This window comes from Caretta caretta, chromosome 1, assembly GCF_965140235.1.
Source record: "Caretta caretta isolate rCarCar2 chromosome 1, rCarCar1.hap1, whole genome shotgun sequence".
NCBI classification, from domain to species: Eukaryota; Metazoa; Chordata; order Testudines; family Cheloniidae; genus Caretta; species Caretta caretta.
The window spans coordinates 179,173,204-179,198,934 of record NC_134206.1 but is presented as its reverse complement, the minus strand read 5'-3'; the positions used below and the strand labels follow the sequence as shown (position 1 = coordinate 179,198,934).

The 25,731-nt window shown below is 38.8% G+C and overlaps 1 protein-coding gene across 23 annotated transcripts in view; it reads right to left on the bottom strand.

Annotated features, from left to right (window-relative positions):
- ROBO2 (roundabout guidance receptor 2) overlaps nt 1-25,731 on the bottom strand; it is a 1,531,972-nt gene that overhangs the window by 432,683 nt on the left and 1,073,558 nt on the right. The window lies entirely within an intron of this gene.

The following is a 25,731-nucleotide window of genomic DNA, read 5'->3' as shown; positions in this document are numbered from 1 at the left end:
TATATTGCAAGAACATTACTGTGCCATAATAATCAGTAATAAAAATAATATTAAATATATATTTTTTCATAATTTGTAAGAAACTGAAGTCTTATAATTTCACACAAAACTAATCAAAACCTTCTAATCTAAGCATTATTATGGCCCTCATCTCTACAGTACCCAAACATCTTTCCAGATCCATAAATTTCCAGAGTGATTACAATAAATATGCATCGTGATTGTACCATGCCTTGGTATCATGAAATTAAATAGGAATAAAACAGGATCCCTATACAAGTAGTCTATTTCAACTTTTTGGTAAACAAATATTAAAAATTTAAATTTAAAGAAAATATGTTGTTTAAAATGCTGGTGACTTAATGTGTCCCTTAACCATAAGAATTTACACAGCTGTCTGTGATTCCCAGCTACTGCACCTAAAATACTTCACCAGCATGTTTTCTCAAATTCTTTGTTTCCCTCTGTCACATGACTAATGCTTACTATTGCACCGACAGTTGTTGGGTTTTTTTTCACTCCCAGAAATCTGCTACCACAAATTTATATTTGACAGAAATCATATGGTAGCATTCAGCTTTCAAATAGACCACACGGAGTCTAATAGAAATGTAAACTAATATAAAATTCATACACCCAGTCTGCACCTATCACTTTTGTATAGTCCCACGAATCCAATTCTAGAACTAATATTCTTTTAATATCATTTCCCCCTTTGCCTTTGGCAGGCCTTATAGCATTCACCTTTGTCCTTAGAGAAATCTAGGTTAATATTACATTTGTGTAGCAGGTTCTACATTTTTTTATTTTATTGGAAAAGCAGTCTAGCATGAAAGAAGGAAGGCACAACCTTAGAATTACCTGAACCACTGGAGAGATATACTTCCAATCACCAGGGGAAAAATCACTTAATACAGTTCAGTCCTCTTATGAGACCATCTATTTGCCAGACAAAGCAATTATTTCATCTGGATAGTCCCTGCATCACACCATGAACATTGACTATAAGCCTAACTGAGGTTAAGCACCTAAAAAAATGTTTTTGTACAAACGCCAACCTGTCAAAATCTGTCTTAACTTTTTTCATCCCCCCCCCCCTCCACTCCCTATGCAGAATAAAAAATATATATAAGGAGTGAAACTGTACATCAGCCAAATCTCTAAAATTACAAATTTTTGGAATACAATCTGTGAATAAAATCAGGGATTAAATAAACTGAGACTTGTATTTAACACAATTAAAATCTGGGCTTCAGCACCATGTCACAAAACCATGAAAAATCATCTTAGAAACTGAACATATTTTTCATTAATTAAGCCCTCAAATATTACATTCATCATAAGAATTTCATCATTACACATTATTCCCCCTTAGAAAATATAGCAAAATTATTTGTCTGATGAGGAACTTGTATCATGAACAGTGGCTGATATCTGATGGACTCATACATTTTTTTTTAAAGTACATTACATACATTTCCACAGTGTCCACTCACTGCTTGGGCACTTCCCCCTGTCTGCTCTGGGGATTAGCTCCTTTCAGGTCCAACACCCCCTTCTGCCATGCATTGGCACTCCTTGCTGAACCTCTCTCTCTCTCTCTCTCTCTCTCTCTCTCTCTCTCTGTGACTCAGAGTGCTCTCTCTTTGTCTTCCAGTTAGATCATTGTTTGTTTTCCCCTTCCAGTGTATCAAAGTCTCTCCATCCAAATTGTCTCAGTCAGTCTTCCCATTCACTGCCCATATTGGGCCACTTCCCCAGTCACTGGTAGGGGAACCCGGGCCTGCCCTCTACTTCAGGTTTCACCTCAGGGACCCTCTAATCAGCAGCTAAGGTCTGCACCCTCTCAAATCTTGTTGCCATTTCCCTGAGCTTTTTCCTACACCCTTTCTTCCGTAGGTTCTTATCCTCCTTCTCTAACGTCCCCAGAGTGCCTATAGGCTCCTTCACGACAGGCCTCTTCTGCTGCCAGCTTCCTGACTTTATAGTAGCACCGCCTATTCCTTCTCAGCTGGGCTTCTTCATCAATTTGGGGTTACTTAGACCACCTAATTCCCCTCAGGTGTGCCCTGTCCACTTAACTGGCCCCTCCTCAACTTCATTAACGTTTCCTAGGCTAGTGTGGTGTGAACACCATGCTTCCAGTTGGTTTATAAACATAACCTGATCATCTTATTCCTCAATGGATAATTTCAGAGAAGTAAAGGGGTAAGTTTCTTCAGGGAATGAGAAATAATTCAGTCTCTGTGGTAGGTCAAGCTTTAGCCCCTCTTTGGATGTTACAAAAAGACTTAGAATAATTCTTAGAGGTTTCTGCAAACATCCCACGTATCAACCTGAATTACACAAACTATTTTAGAACAACAATTTTAGACAAACTCACAAGGCTGGAAGAACTGCTCGTGCACGTGAGGCAACACTCGTCTCAACAGCAAATGCAATAAACCATGTGCAAGGCACCTATTGTTTATTTTCCCCATTACACAAGGCTATAGTCTATTATTTGTTCCTTCTCATCTAATATTTTATAAACATAATCTGAGTTCTTGCTCTGTAGTTCGATGTTTACACAAGAAAGCACGCTCTCAAACAGATGTGCTTCAGACACAAAAAGCTCTTGCTTACAGATTTGTGTATTGAGGGTGTGTGTGTGAGAGAGAGAGAGAGAGAGAAATCAACTGTCTTCAAATATTTTTACTGAAATGTTTTAATTTTTTATGAAAAAAATGACCAAAATGATTTATTTTTCAAATAAAAATTTTCATTTCATTTAGGTTTACAGAAACTGAATGTAAAGAAAAACCTAAAACAGAAATGGAAATTTTAGTTCCATTTGTATTTGATTTTTTTTCATAAAAAAGAAAAATCATTAATCGAATTGAAATTGAACTGTTTTCACAAAATATGGGCCCTACCCCAATGGAGGATTACCATAGCAGGTTGAAGTTCCAGTACACCCACTCCAAGCCTCTGACATGCCCCAAATGCACCACCAGGTAGCCACTCTATGCTAGGGAAATTCTCTGCTAGCAGTCTATAACTAGAATTCAGCCTCTTTACTCTACCTGGATGACACAGAGAAGCCAGATCGCAGAAGAGAATGTGACCTGCTAATCTACTGCTACCTGGCCAAACCACATCACTACATCCACAGGCATTGAATATTAAAACAAGACTTTTCAATAATTTATTGACATATGTTAGGAAGATTATATATATTAAGTTTCAGCTCAAGATTAATTTTATTTTCACAGTCCAGCGGCCTCACTTTCCCACTGAAATTGTGGGTTTATAAACAAGTGCTGATCCAACTTTACCTTTCAGCATGGCAAACATCTTGTTATAATACTGAAATGAGTACAACATAAAGACTTATCTGGTTATTACAATTCTAGTTGTATATATTTAGCCTGCAATGAGGGACTGAATTTAAATGTTTATAGCTTTTCAAAGACTATTATGTGCTTGCAAATGTTAATTCCGTTTCAATGAAAGAGTCAATCTTTTTTTTAACAATATAGAATGCATTTTAATACACTATTACGCACAATAGGCCAAAAGTGAATGGGCTCATAATTGATTTAGAAGCACGTATTACTATCTCTCTACCTCCATCTCTTTGGTAAATCATTTTTTAATCGGGCTCGTCTAAGCTGACCCATACAGAGCTTTATTTAATTTATTATAGAATTTATATCTAAGGTTGACTGGTAATGCACGGCTGAAGCAGCATTAAAAAAATTGTACAGTGAATAACAAAGAGGAAAAATAGAACAAGAATTCAAATAGCCTATGCATATTGCTGAGGTTAAGACAGGTTCTAAATGAGCAATGTTATTCAAATGCTTTGGAAAGGAAAAGAGGGGAAAGGGCTCTGACACCATTAGAGCTTATGCAAAAAATGGCTCGGTTTGAAGCAATTAGTAAAAGGAGAATAAGAAAAAAAATCTCACAAAATGCATTAGTTGGCTCTTATTCCTCCTAATGGGGAGGAGGGTGGGGAATTATATGCAGGGCTAAACAATAGTTCCAGAGTTCTTATATAAATCTCAAGAAAACACTAGCAAGTCTGAGAACCTGAACCTATGTCACCGAATGGTTTCAGAGTAACAGCCGTGTTAGTCTGTATTCGCAAAAAGGAGTACTTGTGGCACCTTAGAGACTAACCAATTTATTTGAGCATAAGCTTTCGTGAGCAACAGCTCACTTCATCGGATGCAAAGTTAATGGGAGCTTTTTCATTTATTCCAGTGGGTGAGGATCAGGCCCTTAGGCATGCTGTAGAACTAAGCTCCATGAGTTCAGGACTGTTCTTAGACACACAGGGACCCAGTACTGGATACCTTGTAAAAATTAGCACAGTGCAAGCACAAGAGAACTACTTGACAAAAAAGGAGTCCCCTGAGACAAGTAGATGGCTCCTGTGATCAGTAATGAGATGGAAAACCTTTCACCCCTAGGCCAGTGTTTCTCAACCTTCTTGATACCAGGGACCAGCTTGTTGCCTTCCTAAACTGTGCTAGACAGATCTCAGGGACCGGCGCCAGTCCACGGACCCATCATTGAGAAATACTGGTTTAGGCAACTGGCTTGAAACCCCTCCATGTCATTATTATTCACAGCTAGTTTGGTAGATGACATGAAACTAGCTGGTACTCAGTCTAGTGTGCATATCATAAATTAGCAAACCTGATGGCAGTCTCAGCAGTGAGATCAAGGATTGAGTGGGCACAGAAACTCATCTTTAGAGGTGACCTCTCCAAGGTCAGGGTTCAGACATATTTGTTGAGGAAGCTTGCACTGCTGCCCCCCGCCCACCCCGCGCTGCACCACTTCTGCAGACAAATACAGAAATTAATCTTCAAATGCTGTCACCATCCAGAACCTTGCACAAGGATTAAATGCCTATTAAAAATATGTCCATCAGCAAGAGAACAAGCCCATACTTTTTAAATCACATTTATCATTATAGCAATACGTTTCACTGTAAAGTTAAAAAGGATATAATAAGTACAGTCCGCCAGATGTTTATGGGTCAGGTTTAGAATAACTGACTGCAAGCAACATATGCAAATTTTACAGACTTTATAATAGGGTTACTAGTATTTTATCAAGTAACAAGACTAGCAGTTCCACATGCACATCAAGGCCAGTAAACCTTTAGAAATTTTAAACCCCTGACTGGTATAAAACTGAAAAATCCCAAACAGAGCAAATTACTTAAAACAACATATGAGCTCTTGTGAGCCACTGTCACCTCTAACTTATCCACAAGAAAATCAGGAGCATGGCAAATGAGACATCATTCATTTCCTTTGACATAAATAGTAATTTCCACTGAAAGCTGTATGTTAACATGGCAGGTAAACCACTGACTTGACTGCAAACTTGGTAAGCCTTTATGTTTGGAGTGCAATGCAATACAAGTTCTGTGAAATGCCATCCCTAGATGTGGCTGCTTCTTACTAGCCCAGTAGCACAAAGCAACCACAAAACTATCTTAGCTGGCTACCCCAAGATTACCCCGCTATGGTATAAAACCAGCATAGCTGACCCTATGACATCTTGTCACATCCTCCCAGCACCCCGTGGCATAGGGCATATGACCAAGGGAAATCAGGCATGGGTGAAGTGCTGCCTTGCTCTGGCGATCACCAGCTGCCAGGATGACCGTTGGGGGTTGCTGGAGCCCAATGCAACTTAGAACAGTACTGAGTTTGCTGTAACTGATGCCAAACCAGACCCAGCCAGTCCCAGGATGTGTGAGGGCACGAAAATGGTATATAGCCACTTTTGCCTCTCCTTTTTACCTTCTGGTCCTGCACTGAGTGCAGCTCAGCTGGACCTTAGATTCTATCTCAGTGTCTTCCAGACTGATCTTTCCTTCCATCTGCACTTTGAGCATGGTATTTTTCAGATACCACCAAAGCACTAAAGCTTTTGTCCAATTATATTCTTTTATACCTAAGATCCAAGTAGTGGTGCATAACACAGGATTCATGTAATATCACTTCTGTGGCAAACTGAACGGAGGATACAAATACAATGTTAGATGTCTATTCTGACTTATGTAATATTTTTAAATCTTTCAATAAAGATTTAAACATAAGAACAATGCTACAGATCCAGTGCAGCATGTATTGTAAACAGATGTGCCTGGTCCTCCCTCTTCAATGTCTAGGAGGGCAGAAATGTATTATATTTGATGCTATTTTGACTAGGTGACGTGGATTACCTAAACAACAGTTCATGCATATTTAAACAGGAAGAAAAGAGCTCTTTGGGATCTGCAGCTTTAAGTGCCCGGAACACCAGATGTCTGCAATTTAATGGGCCCTCATATTTAGAAAAAGAAAATAAATTTAGGAATTGACCGTACTTTTGCATGGGATCAATGCCAACTCCCACAACTAACTCTAAGTTTTGACCACACTGCAGTCCTATCTCACAATATTTGTCTAAGCACAGAATGAAAGAGAATTCAAGTAGGAAGGGAGTGGCTGATCAATGAAAACAGCAAATCAACTCTCAACTATTAAGTGAAGCTACATGAAAGAAACATCTCACTGATAAAATGTTTAGTTTTTTCTTTAAACAAAAAATTAAAGGCTCATGTTCCTAACATTGTCCCCATGGTTGGAGGTACATAGAATGGGGAGTACAGGCTCTGTCTCATATACTTCCCCACTGAAACCCCAACTGAATGAAAGCCCCTTCATGGGCAGAGGCAGTGTTGGAGGGATGAAAGGAGGTCTAGCTGATTTCTAACCTCAAGCCTGCAATTCAGTGTGAGGCAGTCACTTCAGGGGAGCCCACAGCAGCAAGTCTCCAGCAGAAGGCATACTATACAGAAGTCATCGGTAGCTAGGGAAGCTGCAGTCGAGAATCATGGGGACTCTATTTAGATGTACTTTGTCTCAGGCAAATGCCTTTAGGGTTTAAGAGATGAAACCCACATCCTCTTCTAGGGGTGGGTAAAACCATTTTCCCCCACAAAAGAGACAAAGGGAAACTCTGTGAAGTGTAACTTAGAGTTTTCACCCTTTGGCCCTATTCAGGAATAAAATTCGGACGGGTGAATTTGGCCTAAGTGCAACTCAAGACAATCATTAATTGCTATATGTTAAGATTGCTGAAGTTTTAAGGTTATTTATTCTTCATCTTGAATATACACCTTATGCACCTTAGCCATTTATAATAAAAATGCTGTTGCTTAAACAAGTATTCTCATAATACATGTAATAAAGCTCACAAGCATTATTGAAAGCTATGTAATAATTTGTCTTTTAGGAAAAGATAAATGGGTAACTTGGGTGCACAGGACTGAAAATTCATTAATGTCTTAATGGTGAAACAGATATTAATCTCTCTTCATTAGCTCAACAAAATTAGCCAAGCTAAGTTAGAAAATGTTCCCAGACATTATTTGATTTCAAATGAATATGCCTGAAGTATGAATCTTCCAAAGAGTTATTATAAAAAAAACAGTCCAGGAAAAAATCATTTGAAAAATTACTTTGACATTGTCCTTTTAATCATAAACTGTATTAAAGCAAAACAATTTGAATGCATCTCCTGTATGTGAACAAAAGGCTTCAATGTATAAACAGCATTAATTCAAAAACTGCACACATTTCACTCAAGCAATATATTGATACAATTCTTCCAGCATAGTTTACAAAATATTCATGAAGAGAAAAACAAGAGTCAGTATAAATGGAATTAAAATAATTTCAGGGCTTAATACATTATTTTTTCACTATATTACAATCAAACCTGGAAAACGCAGGACTGTTTACCAGATCAAGCACAAAAATCTACTTCCTCACTTTCCACCACAATGATTGAAGGAAATAAAGGCAAGCAATTTTCACTATTCAAACAAAATTATTTGTTTGCCCTGGGGGAGAGGACAAGTAGAAACTTGGAAGGCTGTCATACAGCAACAGAAGTCTTGTCCTTCACTGAACATCCAAAACAAATAGGCTGTGTTTCCCCCAACTTTTAAATAAAACTTCTTTTTGGCTTTACACTCATAGAATTTCTGACCACCTTTAAGTTAGGGCACTTAGGATTTTCTATCCGGTCACCAAATAACCGTCTATATTCAAAGTCATTATTGCATTTCATTGAACTGAATCAGAGTGATCAAAGTATTTGTGATTATGTTGACCTCTAGTGGCTGTAAATATATGTATCATATGATATAAACCCTTATCTTACTCAGGTAGCGAAGATTCTGTTTCAGTTCAACTGATAGAAGCTTTGGTTTTTGGAGCTGAAAATCATGTATTCTATTCCCCATGTGGCATGCATGTGATTCATTTGAAGCCCACGGTGTGTATCTGCATGTGACACTGGATTGCTACAATCACTGCAGGCAAAATCACTGAACTACATCTGATGAGACAAATTACAAAACGAAAACTAGAGTCGGGAATGTTTTTCTTCTTCGCTTTCTACTGTACTGCTTCTTAGTTCTTAATATATATTTTTCATGCAAAACAGCTGCATCACAGTGTCTTTTCAACTATCAAGGATCAAATGATGGCTGTTATCCTTAAAACTTAGAGAAAAAAGGTTTCAAATTAATGAATCCAACCAAAAGAAGGATATGGCTTGTAGGTAATTTCTGAGCTAGGAATATTTCTGCCTTTGGATTCAAGACTTAGCACTGTTGATGCTCTAATTTTTTAGAAAGAAAAATATGATTTAGATCTACCAACATCAAAAAGGCAATACAGGAAGAGAACAAGGTTGATCAAAAATAAGGGGGAATGTCACCAATCAAGATTATGACTATGAAGTTAAAGTGTGGTGAAATTCAGTGATAAGTGTACAGTACAATCAGGTGTGCAGTCTCAAAATAATATCAGTAACTCCCTCCGATCCCGGACATTTGTCATGTAAAAGAATCCCACTGATGATGGGGGATGGGAGGCAATGTGGTCTCTCTTTAATGGAGAGGGGAGAGATGAAACAAAACAAACACAGAAATCTCATGACCCTCCTTTGCAACTACATCTGGAACTTTGTTATGGAACTAGCAACATTTTCATTGCACTGATAAGAAAATTGGGTGGAAACAAACAAGATAGACTTTTTTTTTTTAAAACTAAAGCAACAATTTCAGGTAATTGAAAGCACTGACAGAGGGTGAGGCACAAACAGTAAAGTTTGGATCAAAACATGAGATTGATTACCCATTTAAACCTGCATTATAAGTAGCTTCTTCCTATTAATATTAATTAAATCAAGACTAATGGGCTCTCATGAGCAGAATGTTTAATAGGTCAGGAGACAGTGGAAAGGTGGCAGATATTATACTGTACACTGTCCATTGTTAGAAGTTTGAAATTCTTCTATGCATATGGTAAACATGTGTCTTGTAACATTGTACCTGTGAGCATCATTACCAGCTTCTTGACTGCTAAGAGTTTGACTACTCACCGTAGAGTTGAAATACTGAAAATACTGCCACTGGCTACTAAAGAGCAGATAAATACACAATGTTAATTAACATTCATAAATCAATTTGTAGTGTCTCTGAAAATGTCAGTTTGACAGCACTGGGAACTGAACCTCTCTGCTTACCCACAGAGCAGGGACAGCAACACTGCAAATTTCGATATAGAGACCAACCAGCATGCCAGTGTTTGCTCTACAAGCAGTTCCTCGTGATAAGAGGAACAGTCACTCTCAACATAGCCATTCATTGCTTGGCCTTTCATCTGCATCATAGGCAGATGCATTAATTGTGGTGGTCAATTTTGTAATGTGGACATGCATCCTACTAGGAACTGGACATTTTGCACATAGACCATCAAGCAGTTGTTGGATAGTAACAGTTATTGGTTGATAGGAAGCTTTTGATATGATTTCAAATTAAAATAAAAGAGTGATCATCCTAAATACAGTCACCTTATATTTACACCAGAAAGCACAATACATATACAAAATAGTTTCCAGTGCATTAAAAAAGTTAAAACAAAAATCCTTCCTACCTAGTGTTCTACTTTTATGAATAAACAGAAATCAAACCCAATATTTAATCTTTTTTTTTAAGACTATTGTATGTTCCCAATCACAGTAGTATCTGGAAGCACATGGTATATTCATTCATATTCTCCCTTTCATTTGTTCTGGTCATAAACAGACAGTGTGGACTCCTGTCACAGATTAAATGTATATTCTTATGCTATGGAAAAACTGGTTATGAAACTTTTCATCTTACTAGTGTTAAACTCACTCCTTTCAGAAAAGTCTCACACAAGGCCTATGCATCACTTAAATTCCACTTGAGCTCTCAAAACAGTATTCAAATGGGACTGAAGTGCTATGCAGTCCTAGTGCAGTCTCTGCAGAGGATGAATTTTACACAGTGGAAAGGACATCAGGACTACAGCATACATTGTGGCCAAAAGATTTTCAAAAGTGACTAGTGATTTGAAGTAGGCCTCCATTTTTGGTCCTAACTTGAGAAACTTTAAAAGGACCTGATTTTCAGAAAATGCTGACTATCCACCCTCTGAAAATCAATCCACTCAAGTCAAACAGCTAAAAATAGCAGCACCCAAAAACCACTGGTCACTTTTGAAAATCTTGGCCACAATGTATGCTGTAGTCCTGATGTCCTCTCCACTGTGTAAAATTCACCCTCTGCAGAGACTACACTAGGACTGCATAGCACTTCAGCACTTAGCCTGTATATATTGGTTTACAACTTGTAATTTATATTAAATGTACTCTATTTTTCTCTGGAGTTTTAAAATGAGATTGGCTTCAAAACAATTCTGATCCCTTGATGAGGCAGCTACTGAAGGAAACAATGGTGAACTCAATGGCAAAGAAGCAAAAGAATAGATCTTACATGGATGAATAACTAGCTTAGGCCAGGTCTATGCTACAAACTTATGTTGGTATGACTACATTGCTCGGCGTGTGTGAAAAAACAGTTATACTGACCTAACCCCCGGTGTAGACAGTACTATGTCAACAGGAAAGCTTCTGGTGCAGCTGCACTGCTGCAGCTTTTTAAGGGAAGACCTGCCCTTAGCGAATGCAATATTTGTGCTGTCACTGTTAAAATATATAGGACTAAATTCTCTGCTGCATGTCACATCTCACCTCCTGTGTCTCTGTCATGACCCCATACCAGGAAGGGGTCTTATTCACAGGGCTTAGATCTAGCACAATTATTCTAGCAGTGAGTTCCCCTATAGATCATGGCCCATTTGAACCACCTGATTGGTGCCAAGGGGCCACCACTGATTTGAAAATCTCACCCACATTTGGGATAGAAACTAATTCATAAATTAATGATTCAGCTCTTTCCTTGCAAGATGGCTAGTCTTTTTATTTTATTTTGCCTCACTCCCCCAGCACCCGGACATCTCTGCTGAGACCCCTCACACCCACACCCCCTGCTGAACCCCAACCACCTTCAGCTGAAAGCTCCTGCAGAGACCCATTTCTCCTACACCTGGAACCCCACCCCCAATAAGCCTCTGTGCAGCCAGATTCCCCCCACACCTAGATTTCCCCACTGAGCTGCCTGCACCCAGATTGTCCCACACAGAATTCTCTCAGCACACACCAGGATCCCTCCACACTGAGCCCCTTCACACTTGGATCCTGTCTGTTTGACCCTGCCTGCCCCACATCTGATGCACCTGGCACAGAGGGGCAGGGCCCCAGGGTATTTCTGGGGAAGGCCCAGCCCTTGTGCTGTGTCAGGGTCGGGTGCAGCATCACCGCTGACTCTGTGTCCCAGGGGAGGAGAGGGACTGCAGGGTGATCTCCCACCTTCATGCAGCCAGTGGCCTGTGCTCCGCAATGCCATGCTGGAGCCTCTGCATTTATTTATTGACAAATAAAACTTGTAAAATTTTAAAATATTGTGTGCAGAATTTTTAATTTTTCTGCACATAACTTTTAATTTTTTGGCACAGAATTCCCTCAAGAGTATAACCATGTATCCATGTACTGAATGTTATGATTTCTTATGTAAGGATTAATTTTTTCACAAGCAGTGCTTACCTACAGTAGGTATCTGAACATCTCAAAATGTAATGAAGAACATCTGCTATGACATGTTTGCTGACACAATAGAAAATTATTACATCCCGTCACATGTTGTGCTAGGAATAGCTTCACTACATTAGAAGCTTTTGTTCTTCTATTATAAACACACAGAAATAGAGTAAAACACAATGATTTTACATTACTTGTTTTACATAAATAGGCTTGTTGAAAACTAAACAGTAATAACAGCATGCTGATGATATTGAGATGGAAAAGGCAATGATACTGTATTTTTTTATGTTTCAGTTTCATCAGTGGTAAGCTTGCAAGGAGCCTGAATAGCCACATTTTGAGGCAATCTGCAGCAAATGTAGCATGTCTTTTGCACAGCTAGAAGGAAATGTGCCATTTCCTCTAGTGTCACTGTCCATATCAGCATATTTCTCGGCCCACACCACACAGACAAAAAAAATGCTTCCTCTAACAGTGAAAATTATGAAGCTGGTTTAAGACCATATGAGGCTACATCTGCTGGCATGAGGTCCTGGCACATCCCCACCTTCATGCCCAGTGATCTGGCTAACTAGGCTACCAAGATATTAGAATTTCTCTTCTGGAAGGGCAGAACAGCTGGACACTATGGATGGTATGTCCTTGAGTCTTTACACCATTCACAGTTGCGGGATGGGGGAGACAGTTTATCTCAAAGGGAGAACATATTGGTTGCAGTGCATATGCTCTGACTATTGTGCCACAGGCCAAAGAAGGTGAAAGCTTGGAACATGCCTTGTTGTAAGAAAATCATATTTTCCTCATGTCAATATTTTTGGTATTTCTATTTGAGGGGGGGGGGGGGGAGTCCTCGCTGCAAAGATATAGCTGATTCTGTAGTTTAAAATGTGACCCGTTGGTTCCAGGGGATGTGCTAGTGCTGTACTGAGAAGGGAGAACATTTCCTCCTCCCTGCCCTCCCCCTCCCCCATCTCCAAGGCTGCCAATGTATAAATCAGCCCAAAGGACAGCTCAGAGCCTGAGGTCACTCTAAAGCGCGCCGTCTCATCAGCAGGGATTGCCAGAGTACATCACACACTCGTGAGGGCACCTCCACCCCAACCAAGGAGTGGAGAGGGGGTATCAGAGAGCCAGGTATGACATCTTTACAGTACTTGGACTGCATGCCAGGACAACTCCCTGCTGCCCGTTCAAAGCTAAATGTTTTGAATCACCAAACAACACAAAAGGGATTTAGCAGGGCTAAATGATCTAGCCCATTGATCATAGCAGAATAAGAGAGAAGCCTAAATGTTGTGCATGAAGTACTAGGTTATAACAGATTTGATTTATGAAAACCAAAATAAATAATAATATATGCAATTGACATACAAATTAAAAAAAACTCTTCAAAGTGTAAAGTAAATATTCAAAATGGTGAGTACTTTAGTCATCAATCTTACATTGTTTCAAGTGCCATCATCTACACTGCTGCTGTTATGGGCCCCAGGACAGCAAATTACTTGGGCACATGACTAACTTTAAGCGTACAAATGTAGTCCCTAACCATCCCTAAAATAAAGCATGCGCTTAAAGGCCTTCCTGAACTGGAGCCATAACACAGTACTTCTCTCAGTTACATTATAAGTGTGCTGGTGGTAGATGAGAGAAATCATCATGCTAAAATTAGCTTCTAAATTTCCACTGTCACAAGGTCACAAAAGTTTCAGAAACCTTTTCTTTCATCATGTGTGTAACCAATCACACTGGTGACATCCATTTCCAAAGCTCAAGCAAGGACCAAATGAATCTTCCAGGCCAAAAAATTATACCAGGGCTGAATTCTTTGAGCTTCTTAGTGTTTTTTGAGAGATGCAGAACACCTTCAACTCTCATCACTTATATGTTCATGTCTGAAGATTCCATCCTTTAAATGATCAACTGTATTTAACTTGTAATGAAATCAACATAACTCCATTACACATTCTGACACTCTATACCTCAGGGGGAGTACCCTGTAACCCCCATATTCATTGTTTATATATAATTGTGATATTTCATATAAAGCATGCCTTGTGAGGTATCAGGGGAAAAGTTCTGATCTGATGAAAGCCATGGTTCTATCTAAATATGTATATCATGAGTGCATATGAAGTTTTGAGATTGTGTTGTACAGTTGTCACTAAAACATGCTCTGAGTTGGGGAAGTGCCCAGATATTAGATCCCTAGGGAAAAGGACAAGGGAACTAACCAATGCCCAGGCGGGTGTTGAACAACCATCAACAGCCATCGTCCAGCAAGGGAGCTACAATGCAATGATTCAGCTTCACAAGGCCATGCCAGGGGAATTGCTCAACCTTGCCTCGTGACTGAGCAATGCCCACCAGACATGCCTGGACTTGTGTTCTCCAGGCACATGGACTAAGGGTATACAACAGAACATAGTGCCCATATGCTTTGCCTTCCTCCTCCCGCCACCTATGCTGCAAACTGAAGATGCCAACAGAGGAGACTGGCCCAGGTTTCAAGGGTGAAACCTGTTTAGTATGAACTGTAACATCTAGTGGGATGAGAAAACTGCTTGATGTAAATACTGCCTAGTGACTTATAGTTTTAAGATTTAGATTGTGTGCTTATTTTATTTTCTTTGGTAACTAACTGTGACTTTTTGCCTATCACTTAAAATCTATCTTTTGTCATCAATAATCTTGTTTTACTGTTTTTCATTACCAATGAGTTTGCCTGATGTGCTTGGTAAATCTGCTCAGGTTTACAAAGGCTCGTGTACATCCACTTTCCATTGATGAAGTGATGAATCAATTAATGAACTTGCATTTATCAAGAAAGGGTTTTGAACAGTGCAAGACGGTATAGTCCTGAGATACAGTGCTGGCAGCTGGGCGGAATTTAGCTGATGCCTTTCTCTGTGTGATTCATAAGTGGCTCTGGGTGCATTCATGCAAGCTAGGTGGGTGTGGGACTCCACATGCTGTTGTGCTGAGTGATGATAGCTCCTGGAGGGGTTTGCTGCTTGTCACTAGCAAATCATTATGAAAGACAGCCCAGGCTGGAGAGTTTAGGGGGCACAGCATTCTCACTGTCCCAGGCTACACACCTGGGGATCCTGTCACACACACCACCTTAAATCCTAACAAGGGATACGCTCAAAACAGATGTTCTGTAATTGCCTACATTATTCAAAACACTATGAGGAGAGACACTTTACTTTTTTAGGATGAAAAATTTTCAACTAACCTTTCTTGAGACTATTTTACTTCTTCTAAAGAATGGTAAGGGCAGCCACACATTAGCAGATAATCGTATTTTTTTTACTGCATTATCCCTCCCTGAAGTTCCACTAGAAAATTTGCTACAAACCATCTAATGTACCTCTGGTAAGATGGACATGTAATCAACGGCAGCAAATTGGTATAAAGTACTGTGAAGCAGAAGTGCTGTACGCTGCAGAAAAATGCGTTGATTCCAATTCACTATATGCAGTCAAAACTAGGGCAAAAATCCTGATGATCAGTAATTTCGCAGTTGGCTGACTTCTCTCCTCTTTGATATTACAATATTTGTAAAATCTTTCCTTGGCCTCTAAATGTGTGAGTGAAATAATGTTTCATTAATTTACTTGTGTATAGGAGAAATTAAAGAAGCTGACTTTACTAAAGATGCTAAATAGACAAGAAATACATATAATATCTGAATTAAATAACTGAGAAATCATAAGCATTTTTAAAAATACACACACAGGAATTTACAATGCTATATCATGATAAACTAGAAGTGAAAACTAAGAGAATGACTTAACCAAATTGTGTAGAATGAGAATACCCATTCTGTAGGACTGACAATATTTATGAACTATGCCCATGAATACAAAATCGAATAATGATTTTTTTTTCTAAATTGGGGAAACTTGTATATGGTTTATCTAAATAATTAATATGAAAACAATATGTATTTAATCAAAATACACTGGGATTTTGAAAAGAAATGTAGTTTAGAAATGTAAGGCAAATTCCTTCCTTTTGGAGTAACATTTGGGTAAGAATGGCCCTTAAGTGGTGGATTAGAAAGACCCTGGAGAGTAAGGTTTCAATTCAGAAAAGTACAGTTGCATGTGCTTAACTTTAAACATGTGTAGTCCTTCTGACTTCAAGTCATTGCATTGAACTGTGTCTTCCTGAGTATGATTCATAGATATAATCAATCTACACCATGAGTATTCTGCACAATTTGAAATCTATGCAATATGTACTGCAGCATCTTAGTTCGCAGGATTGGGGTTTCAGGGTGAGATATTCAAAAATGATTAGGTGTAGTAGGTAACTTTTAGTGGGAGTTGGATTACTAACTCCCTTTGGGTCTTTGAAAATCCAACCCTACAGTTTTGTCTACACTTGGAGCTGGGGTGTGACTCTCAGCTTGAGCAGACATACTTACCTTAGATCTTAGTGAGTTAGTGCACGGCAAGCAGAGACATGGGCTAGCTGCCCCCCGGTACATACTTGGGGAGGCTAGTCCATGCCACTGCGGCTACACTACTATTTTTAGCACACTAGCTCAATGAAAGTGTAACAATGCTGGTTCTGGCGGAACCCAACTGAGGGTGCCAATTAGGACAAATTGCTTAAAGCAGGGTAGTTACAGCCCAAGGCTGGGGTTTCTATGCACAGCAAGGCAAACCAAACCAGCCAAACAGAGAGGACTTTGGTTTTACCCCACTGGCTAACCACAAGTCACACAAGCAATTCCCTTAGACACTCCAGTTTCCCAGTATCACCACCAGTCGTACTTGTTATGGGGACAAATGGTTATGAAAACCAATACCCAATAAAAGAAAAAAGGTTCTCTCAATCACAAAGGACCGAGCCCCAGACCCAGGCCAATATACAAGTTAGATCTTACCCATAAATCACGCTGTTTCCAATCCTTTAGAATCTAAAATCTAAAGGTTTATTCATAAAAGGAAAAAAGATATAGATGAGAGCTAGACTTGGTCAAATGGAATCAATTACATACAGTAATGGCAAAGTTCTTGGTTCAAGTTTGTAGCAATGATGGAATAAGCTGCAGGTTCAAATCAAGTCTCTGGAGTACATCCACAGCTGGGATGGGTCTTCAGTCCTTTGTGTAGAGCTTCCATTTGTAGCTAAGTCCCTCCAGAGGTAAGAAGCAGGATTGAAGACAAGATGGAGGAGCTGCAGTAGCTTTTTATATTCTCTTGCCATGTGGTCTCTGCCTTCTTTGTCCGAAAGACAAGCTGTCCATCACATGGTATGGAAAAACCTCAGAGTTCTGTCCATAGTCAGGTCCCTGCATGCGTTGCTGAGTCACAAGGTGTGTCTGCCTTCTCTCAATGGGTCAACTGTATAGCTGATGTTCCTTAATGGACCATCAAGCAGGCTTGGCAGAGCTGACACCAACTTGTCTAGGGTGTCACCCAGACGCATAGCACAAGTTTGAAATACAGACAGTATAGAGCCAATACTTATATCTTTAAAAACAAAAATGATACATGCTGTTATAAATATAAAGGGAAGAGTAACCACCTTTCTGTATACAGTGCTATAAAATCCCTACTGGCCAGAGGCAAAACCCTTTAACCTGTAAAAGGTTAAGAAGCTAAGATAACCTCGCTGGCACTTGACCCAAAATGACCAATGATGGGACAAGATACTTTCAAACCTGGAGCGGAGGGAACAAAGGGTTCTGTCTGTCTGTGTGATGCTGTTGCCGGGAACAGATAAGAAATGCAAGCCTTCCAACTCCTGTTAAGTTAGTAAGTAATCTAGCTAGAAAATGCATTAGATTTTCTTTTGTTTAATGGCTGGTAAAATAAGCTGTGCTGGAGGGAATGTATATTCCTGGTTTTATGTCTTTTTGTAATTTAAGGTTTTGCCTAGAGGGATTCTCTATGTTTTGAATCAGATTACCCTGTAAGGTATTTACCATCCTGATTTTACAGAGGTGATTCTTTTACCTTTTCTTTAATTAAAATTCTTCTTTTAAGAACCGGATTGATTTTTCATTGTTCTTACTATCCAAGGGTTTGGGTCTGTGTTCATCTGTACCAATTGGTGAGGATTATTATCAAGCCTTCCTCAGGAAAGGGGGTGTAGGGCTTGGGGGGGATATTTGGGGGGAAGACGTCTCCAAGTGGTCTCTTTCCCGGTTCTTTGTTTAAAACACTTGGTGGTAGCAGCATACTGTTCAAGGACAAGGCAAAGCTTGTACCTTGGGGAAGCTTTTAACCTAAGCTGGTAAGAATAAGCTTAGAGGGTCTTTCATGCAGGTCCCCACATCTGTACCCTAGAGTTCAGAGTGGGGAAGGAACCTTGACACATGTATACAGATAGCATAATCATAACCAGCAAACCACAACATTGTCTTAGACACCTTATTTGACCCCCTTTATACAAGATTTGGTGCCACTATAGGACCTTGGTTGCAATAATGATCTATACGGTCCCAATTAATGTCAATAATGTCACAGAAAGCTAATGTGAATATGTCTATTCGAGCTGCGAATCACAGCTTCAAGTGTACACATAGCCTTAGACTACAAGTTCTTTGGGGCAAGAAATTAAATAATTGTAAAGCCTTTGGCACTCTTTTGAGAAATAATACACATAATAATTACTAACAACAACAACAAATTGAGCTTTGCTAAATTAAACTTATTCCTCTCTCCCCGAGCCCATCAACAGCTCTCTCTGGTTTTGGGGCAATCCAGTCATCCTCATGTTATTTTTGGGTCTTGTCCATCTCATCCATGAATTTATAAGTGCTGCCTAAATGGATATGGCACTCTTAGCAGTCCTGACTGAGAAAAGGAGGATCCATCAATGACAAAAACAATCTGCACGTTGAACGCATGATTTTTAAGGGGCCTGCATGGATCAAGGCTTAAAAAGCGCATCAGCCTCAGACACTGAAAATTCATCATCAGACGGCTGCATCAACCACCAATTCAAACTGCCTTGTTTCCTGAATGCAATCTCTCATTAGAAGAATCCCAAAGGAAGCAAGAATCTCAGAATGGGAGGGGTCTCTGCAGCAATATGAACTCTCTGAAAGCCCTCACACCAACAATCGAAAATTTCTTGAAAAAAAGATCTCTCCCAGCAATGTTAATTCCTCAAGGGGGAGCCTCCACTGATGTGAACTGTTAGAAAAGGGACATGCTCAGCAATGTGGAAAAAAAGAAGAAAAGAACAGTGGAAAACCCACCCCTTTGCAACATTGGTAGATTGCTGAAGACCAAGATAAGCCTGCATCTATAATTTCACTTTAGGCAGTGATTTACTCCAATCTTCACTCTTTACTTCCAACTGGACTTATTACATATAAATGAATCATAACCATCCAAAGGCAAACACTGTACAAAGGCATCAAGTTAAGCACTTCATTTGTCTTACTTGCACACAAAAGAAGTGAAGTCCTCAGATAAATACATAAATAAGTGGCTAAACAGAAAGACAGAGAGACAGGCAGATGAATTAGACAGGCAGACAAAGATTTTGCACAGGGAATTCTTTTCTCTTTGTAAGTGAATCATTTAGTACGATCTTGACTTGACAGGACATTTCCAAATTCACTGCGTTTTTTTTATAGTGCAAAAGCATCCAGAAAAAACATAATCATAAAAAGACAGAAGAATCTCTCGTAACAGCATTTGACTTAATAATAGCTATAATCACATGACATGCTTTCAAAGGGAACCATCACATTCCCATACAAAGCCAAGCAGTGCCTGAAGGGATCTGCCCACGTCTGGCGCTTTCCTATTAGTATCCCACAGCTATCTGAGTAAGCTGCCAGCAAAGGCTCTAACTATATTTGATTAGTTTCAGGCCTTCATTTTTAGCGAGTCATCACCCTCTTAACAGCAGATGATGCCCCCTAGTTGGAATCAATGCGAGTGGACCAGCTCACAATAGGCTGGATTAATGATGAAAAATGTGTAGTCAGCCTGGAGGCCTTTGGACATTTATCACCCAATGGGTCTGCCAATTGGTGGGCTGCCCCCTGACTCATCAGGACAATACCTACTCTGCCTTAAAGAGACAGCACACTCTCTAGGATTTTGACTTAATGAGACCTGGGTGAGAGAGGTAACATAACACAATATACTGGATTTGAATTATACATTTAAATAAGTTCTGAAATGTAATTCCCTCCCAGTCTCTTTTGCAATGCTAATGCAGTGCTGAGTGGATTTTAGTGAATGACACTTAAGCTAATTCAGTTATCTTTAAGATGAGGTAAGATTGCTAAGGGTGAATATTTTTCTTAAATTCTTCTGAACTGTAAAACATTCCTATGTAAATTGTTTGTTAAAAGATAGACTGTTTCTTACTGAACTGGAAAATCAAAGAACAAATGATGTGTGGTACTGTCTTGGAAAAATTCTCTTTGCCAATTCATCGAAGGGAAGTAACATTCTGACAGGTAAGTGAAATCTCATCAGGGTTTCATCATCACCACCACTACCAGAACAAGTGAGCAAGTAGATTTTGTGTTTGGGATCATAAATATTCAAGTTAATTTATATACCAAAGGTAGGATCTTATTACAATAATAGAATTCCCATCATATTTTAGAAATACCTATTCCTAAACTTTTGAAGATACTAAGAGATTCAGTGTTCTCCTTGGGGATTTAGTAACGACTCCCATTACCACAAAGTCATGTGAGTGAGTCCCACCATATAGCTGCCTCATAAGGTATTCTTTCAGTTATCAGTTGAAGTGAAGAGGATGTGAAGTGCAATGAGATTTATAAAACAGGTCAGTACAAACAATGCAGGTTCTAGCAAAACAAAAGTATGCTAGTCAGTAAGATAATATAACAGAGAAATGAAGCATTGTCAAAATATCTGCTTGTCTGAATTGGGTGTCAAGCTGAAGTTGTTCATACAGAGTATGTCTACATCACAAATGAAGGTGTAATTGTAGGGCAGGTACAATCTCACTAGCATGGGTAGCAATAGTAGACTTGGTAGCCTGGGCTTCAGCATTGGCTAGCTGCGGTAATAGAAGCTGCCATGGACTGTAGCTACATGTCCAGTTTGCTAGCCCAGGCCAAAATCTGTGCCACCATGTGTTCACTACCATTGCTACAAATTACTCCTGCATTTGCAGTGTAGTCATATCCTATGTGAGCAACTTGAGCTTGACACCCCAATTCAGACAAATAAGTACATGCTTAACTTTAAGCCTCTCTTTAAGACCCATTCCCTTCAATGAATCTTAAACACAGACTTGAAGTTAAGCATGTTTTTGAATGTAGAATAGAATGATTTAAGTGTATGCTTCAGTGTTTTGCTGAATTAAGGCATTAGATTAGCAGCCGTGTTAGTCTGTATCCGCAAAAAGAACAGGAGTACTTGTGGCACCTTAGAGACTTCCAAATTTTTCGAACATAAGCTTTCGTGGGCTACAGCCCACTTCCATCGGATGCATAGAATGAAACATATAGTAAGTGTATATATATATATATACACACACAGACAGAGAAGGTGGAAGTTGCCATACAAACTGTAAGAGGCTAATTAATTAAGATGCGCTATTATCATCAAGAGAAAAAAACTTTTGGTAGTGATAATCAAGATGGCCCATTTAGACAGTTGACAAGAAGGTGTGAGGATACTTAACATGGGGAAATAGATTAAACATGTGTAATGACTGTGTAATGAGTGGCTATTTCCCCATGTTAAGTATCCTCACACCTTCTTGTCAACTGTCGAAATGGGACATCTTGATTATCACTACAAAAGTTTTTTTTTCTCCTGCTGATAATAGCTGGTCTTAATTAATTAGCCTCTTACAATTTGTATGGCAACTTCCACCTTCTCTGTATGTGTATATATACCTTCTTATTATATGTTCCATTCTATGCATCCGATGAAGTGGGCTGTAGCCCACAAAAGCTTATGCTCTAATAAATTTGTTAGTCTCTAAGGTGCCACAAGTACTCCTGTTCTTTTTGTGAATTAAGGCATGTTACCTCACTACCATTCTAAATTGAATTGTTCTCACAAACTTCAAAGCATTTTGCTGTCAAACAAACAAAACAAACTCATTAGTAAAATTAACAAACTTGCTCAAGGCTCATCTTTATAACGAATTAAAGGTTCTGGCCTGCATTAGGAAAGTCCCTGCTTAATCATGAGGGATCTCTTCTAAACTCATAACTTTAAGCTAATGTGCAGCCACAGGAAAACAAACCAAGGTTTCTTTATAAAAAAGTACTATCCATTCAAACTGCCTTTTTGGGGAGTGGGTGGGAAGAGGAAAACAAATTATAATCTCAGTGGGTTTTTTAATGAAGAATGTATGTTTAAAGTTATAGGAAATCCTGTACATTAAATATGAAATGTCTGTAATCTTGCCTTCCAGGGCCAGCAGATTTGATGAAGTACTTTGGTTTGGCAAATATCATAAAGACCCTGGAAACCATCTCATTAAATTTTGAAAATTTCAAGATCTCTTCATAATGAATCAGGTTATTTTCTCCGCTATCATAAGAGATACAACAAATACATAAATCATAAATTAAGTTTCAAATTGCTAATCATGCTTATTAAAAAGTGACTCAGAAGATTAGTAACATTATTATTTTACAAAACAGTTCAGTCAACTTAACAGCTTAAAAACTTAATAACTACTGTAAACCTTTTCCACAATTCACAGCTCTTGTTCACAAATCCATGACATGCATTTTAATACAAAAATGAGACATAACCCTTATTTAGGATTAAATTGTGGCTTTATCAGAAGCTGAGCAAAGAGCAGCACATGGTTGAGCTGCCACAGATTCAGACCAGAGACCCACCTCAACAGCTGTTCTTTGTATGCATAGCCCCAGAGTAGGGTGTAATTGGTGTGGAAGCAATTGTGTGGGCTTGCCACGCCATGGTATGATATTTTAGGCTTCTATCTCAAACTGGCATCTCTTTTGTCAGACTGCATTGTGTAAAAAAAAACCCATTCCCCATACGCTCATCAGTACTACTATGCACGGGCCTTTTTTTGTTCAACTCTGTCGCTTGAATGAAGCATCATCCTGAACATGTTTTTCCTCAACTATCATAGTTAGTCTATAAATCAGTTCTTTATGATACATATTGGGTTAAAATGCTGATGGGCAAGTACTTTTATTAAAAAAGAAACTATAATCTGTTGGCTGAGAAAATCAAACAGGTCATTTGGTCTCTTCTGTCTTCTTCTGACCAATCTTTGCCATTAATTCACACTACACACATTTGTTGACCAACAAATCTTAAAGAGTACTTTGCTAAACTCTTTCATAATTTGGTCAAAAATTTCAACATGCAGTTTATTTTTTGCTTATTTTTGGAGATCCTTTAGCAAGCAGCTCTATTTTCTCCTCCCCACCTCCAAGAAAGAAAGAAAGAAAGAAAGAAAGACCTGTTCATTAATGACTATGCCATATATCACCAGGCCATTGCTTTACATTAAGGGGAAAATGTTAGTTATAACTTTCACTCTCTGTGTTAGCACATTTTCACAAGTCATCCTCATTGACATCCCAATGTGAAGAATTTGTAGGTCTGCAATAAAATTTATTGTAAGAAATAAGGATTCTCAAATAAACCAAGATGCATTTTCTGTCTTAAAAGCTCAGCAATGAAATTCCAGGGACTTGTTCATGCATAGTGTTTTCTTCCATACTAGAAGAGATATCAGTTGCTACTTGGGTCCCAGGAGACTTTTCTGAGTAAATGAAATGGTCTGAAATGTGGAAGAGTAGTAAGTTTCCCAATGTGTCCTTTAGTTAGAGGTTTTATTTAATTCTGATTATTTTTATTAAGCTTTTTTAAAAATTTTCTTTGTCTTACTGGTCAATAAAAAGAGAAACATCTCCATAAGAATAATTTCAATTGCCAGGTACAATTTACCCTAGATTTTAGGAAGGACAACAATCAGTAGGACTAGGTGGAACAGTGGTTTAGTGCATTAGTATTTTATCTCTGGAGATGAGGGTTCATATCTGTACTAGGTCACAAGTTAAAAGAGGTTGGTGATCTCAACTAAATCCATAGTGGATATTTAGCCACGTCATGAAACAACTGCACAATCAGCATTTCTGTTCAAGTTGAGTCCCAGTACCGAAGCAGGGGATGGGTTGCAGGTCAGGATTAAGGCCCACGAGCTGAGCTGTTTGGGAAAAGTTCACACCACTACCCATTACAGAAACAAAGTGGGTGAGATAATATCACCTTATCTCTCTAACATCCTGGAACCAACACGGCTATATCAACACTGCATATCACTCACTATCCATTGATATTTATCACCTACTTTCATGAGGAAACAAAAATATTAAATTTCCACACAGGAAGCCACTTCCCCTTAAGCCCCCCCCCCCAAATAAAACCCAACTCATATCAAATTATACTTCTAGTGTGTTTTTTCCCCTCTGAAAAGTGACTTGTACAAATTGCATCAATGGGCTCATGTTCATTATCTTTCAGTTACTTCTGTTTAGGTTCCATGTGTGAAATCCTTGCCCCAGAGTTTTACCACTGACTTCAATGGATCTAGGGTTTCACCCTGTATGAAAATATATAATCTATAAGGTATCTCATTCCAAATTTCCATCTCAAATTTGCTTTGTTTACAAGTAAAAGATGTTTTCCTTCCTCACTGCCAGCCCTGAAAACTTGGCTGTAGATCTGAACGTCAAGCTGTGCTCCCTGTGGCTTAACTAACCATAGCACTCTGACCAACCTAAGGCAGCTGAGATGTACACCTCAGGGTAAAGATTCTGTAACTGGAAATTATAATGGTTGTCACTAAGACACCAACATTTCTCTATAGTTTCTAATCAGAGATCTAATATATTGCAATTATATCCAGGATAGGAAATATATATAACACAATAGGAAATAAATAAAACATCTGAGATATTTCCTAGTGGCAGCCATTGTCAAACTTTTTAATGACAATCACCACAGTTAACAGATTTTTGTGTTGATGTATGAGTCAAACAAGATTAATCTCTTATAGATACACTGGTTCTACAATCCAGAAGTAGTAACACTTATTTTTAACAATAAGACACAGTATATATGTAAAATACATAGAGAGCAAAATTTTGGTTAATAGTTTGCCAATTTTACATAGGTACATTCTTGACCCTTCCTTCCTCAAATTTAAACGTACAGTTAAACAATGATTTAATTAAGCAAATTTGTAAATCGGGCTGGGAAAAACAGCTTAAAACAATCTAAAGTTCTTTGAACAATTCCTGTTCAAACCTGCCTGAAGAGAACCAGGACCACAGTCTTAACAGAAGGAGAAACCTAGTGCAGCCATAACTTGTGCTGACTTTTCTATTACATGCTATGTTTGTTTCCAATGTCTCATATATAGGTAGCTTCCCCTGACTCATCCCATATAATCATTTGTCTTTATAGATGTTCTGCATTTTTTCTGTTGTAAATTACAATGCCAACATGCCAAGTAGGAAGCTTTGGCCTTGGACTGAACTTTGGAGGCTGAATGTGTAGCAATCTGCTACCCTTCTTCCCTGTTCTGTGGCTTGTGGGTCACATGAGCATATATGGCTGGTGAGCAAGGAAGCTCACTATAGACACACACATTTAGGAAGTAAGACCCAGCCATAAAATCAAGGTTTAAGTCCACATTTCTCAAAAGTTTGCTGATATTCAGAGG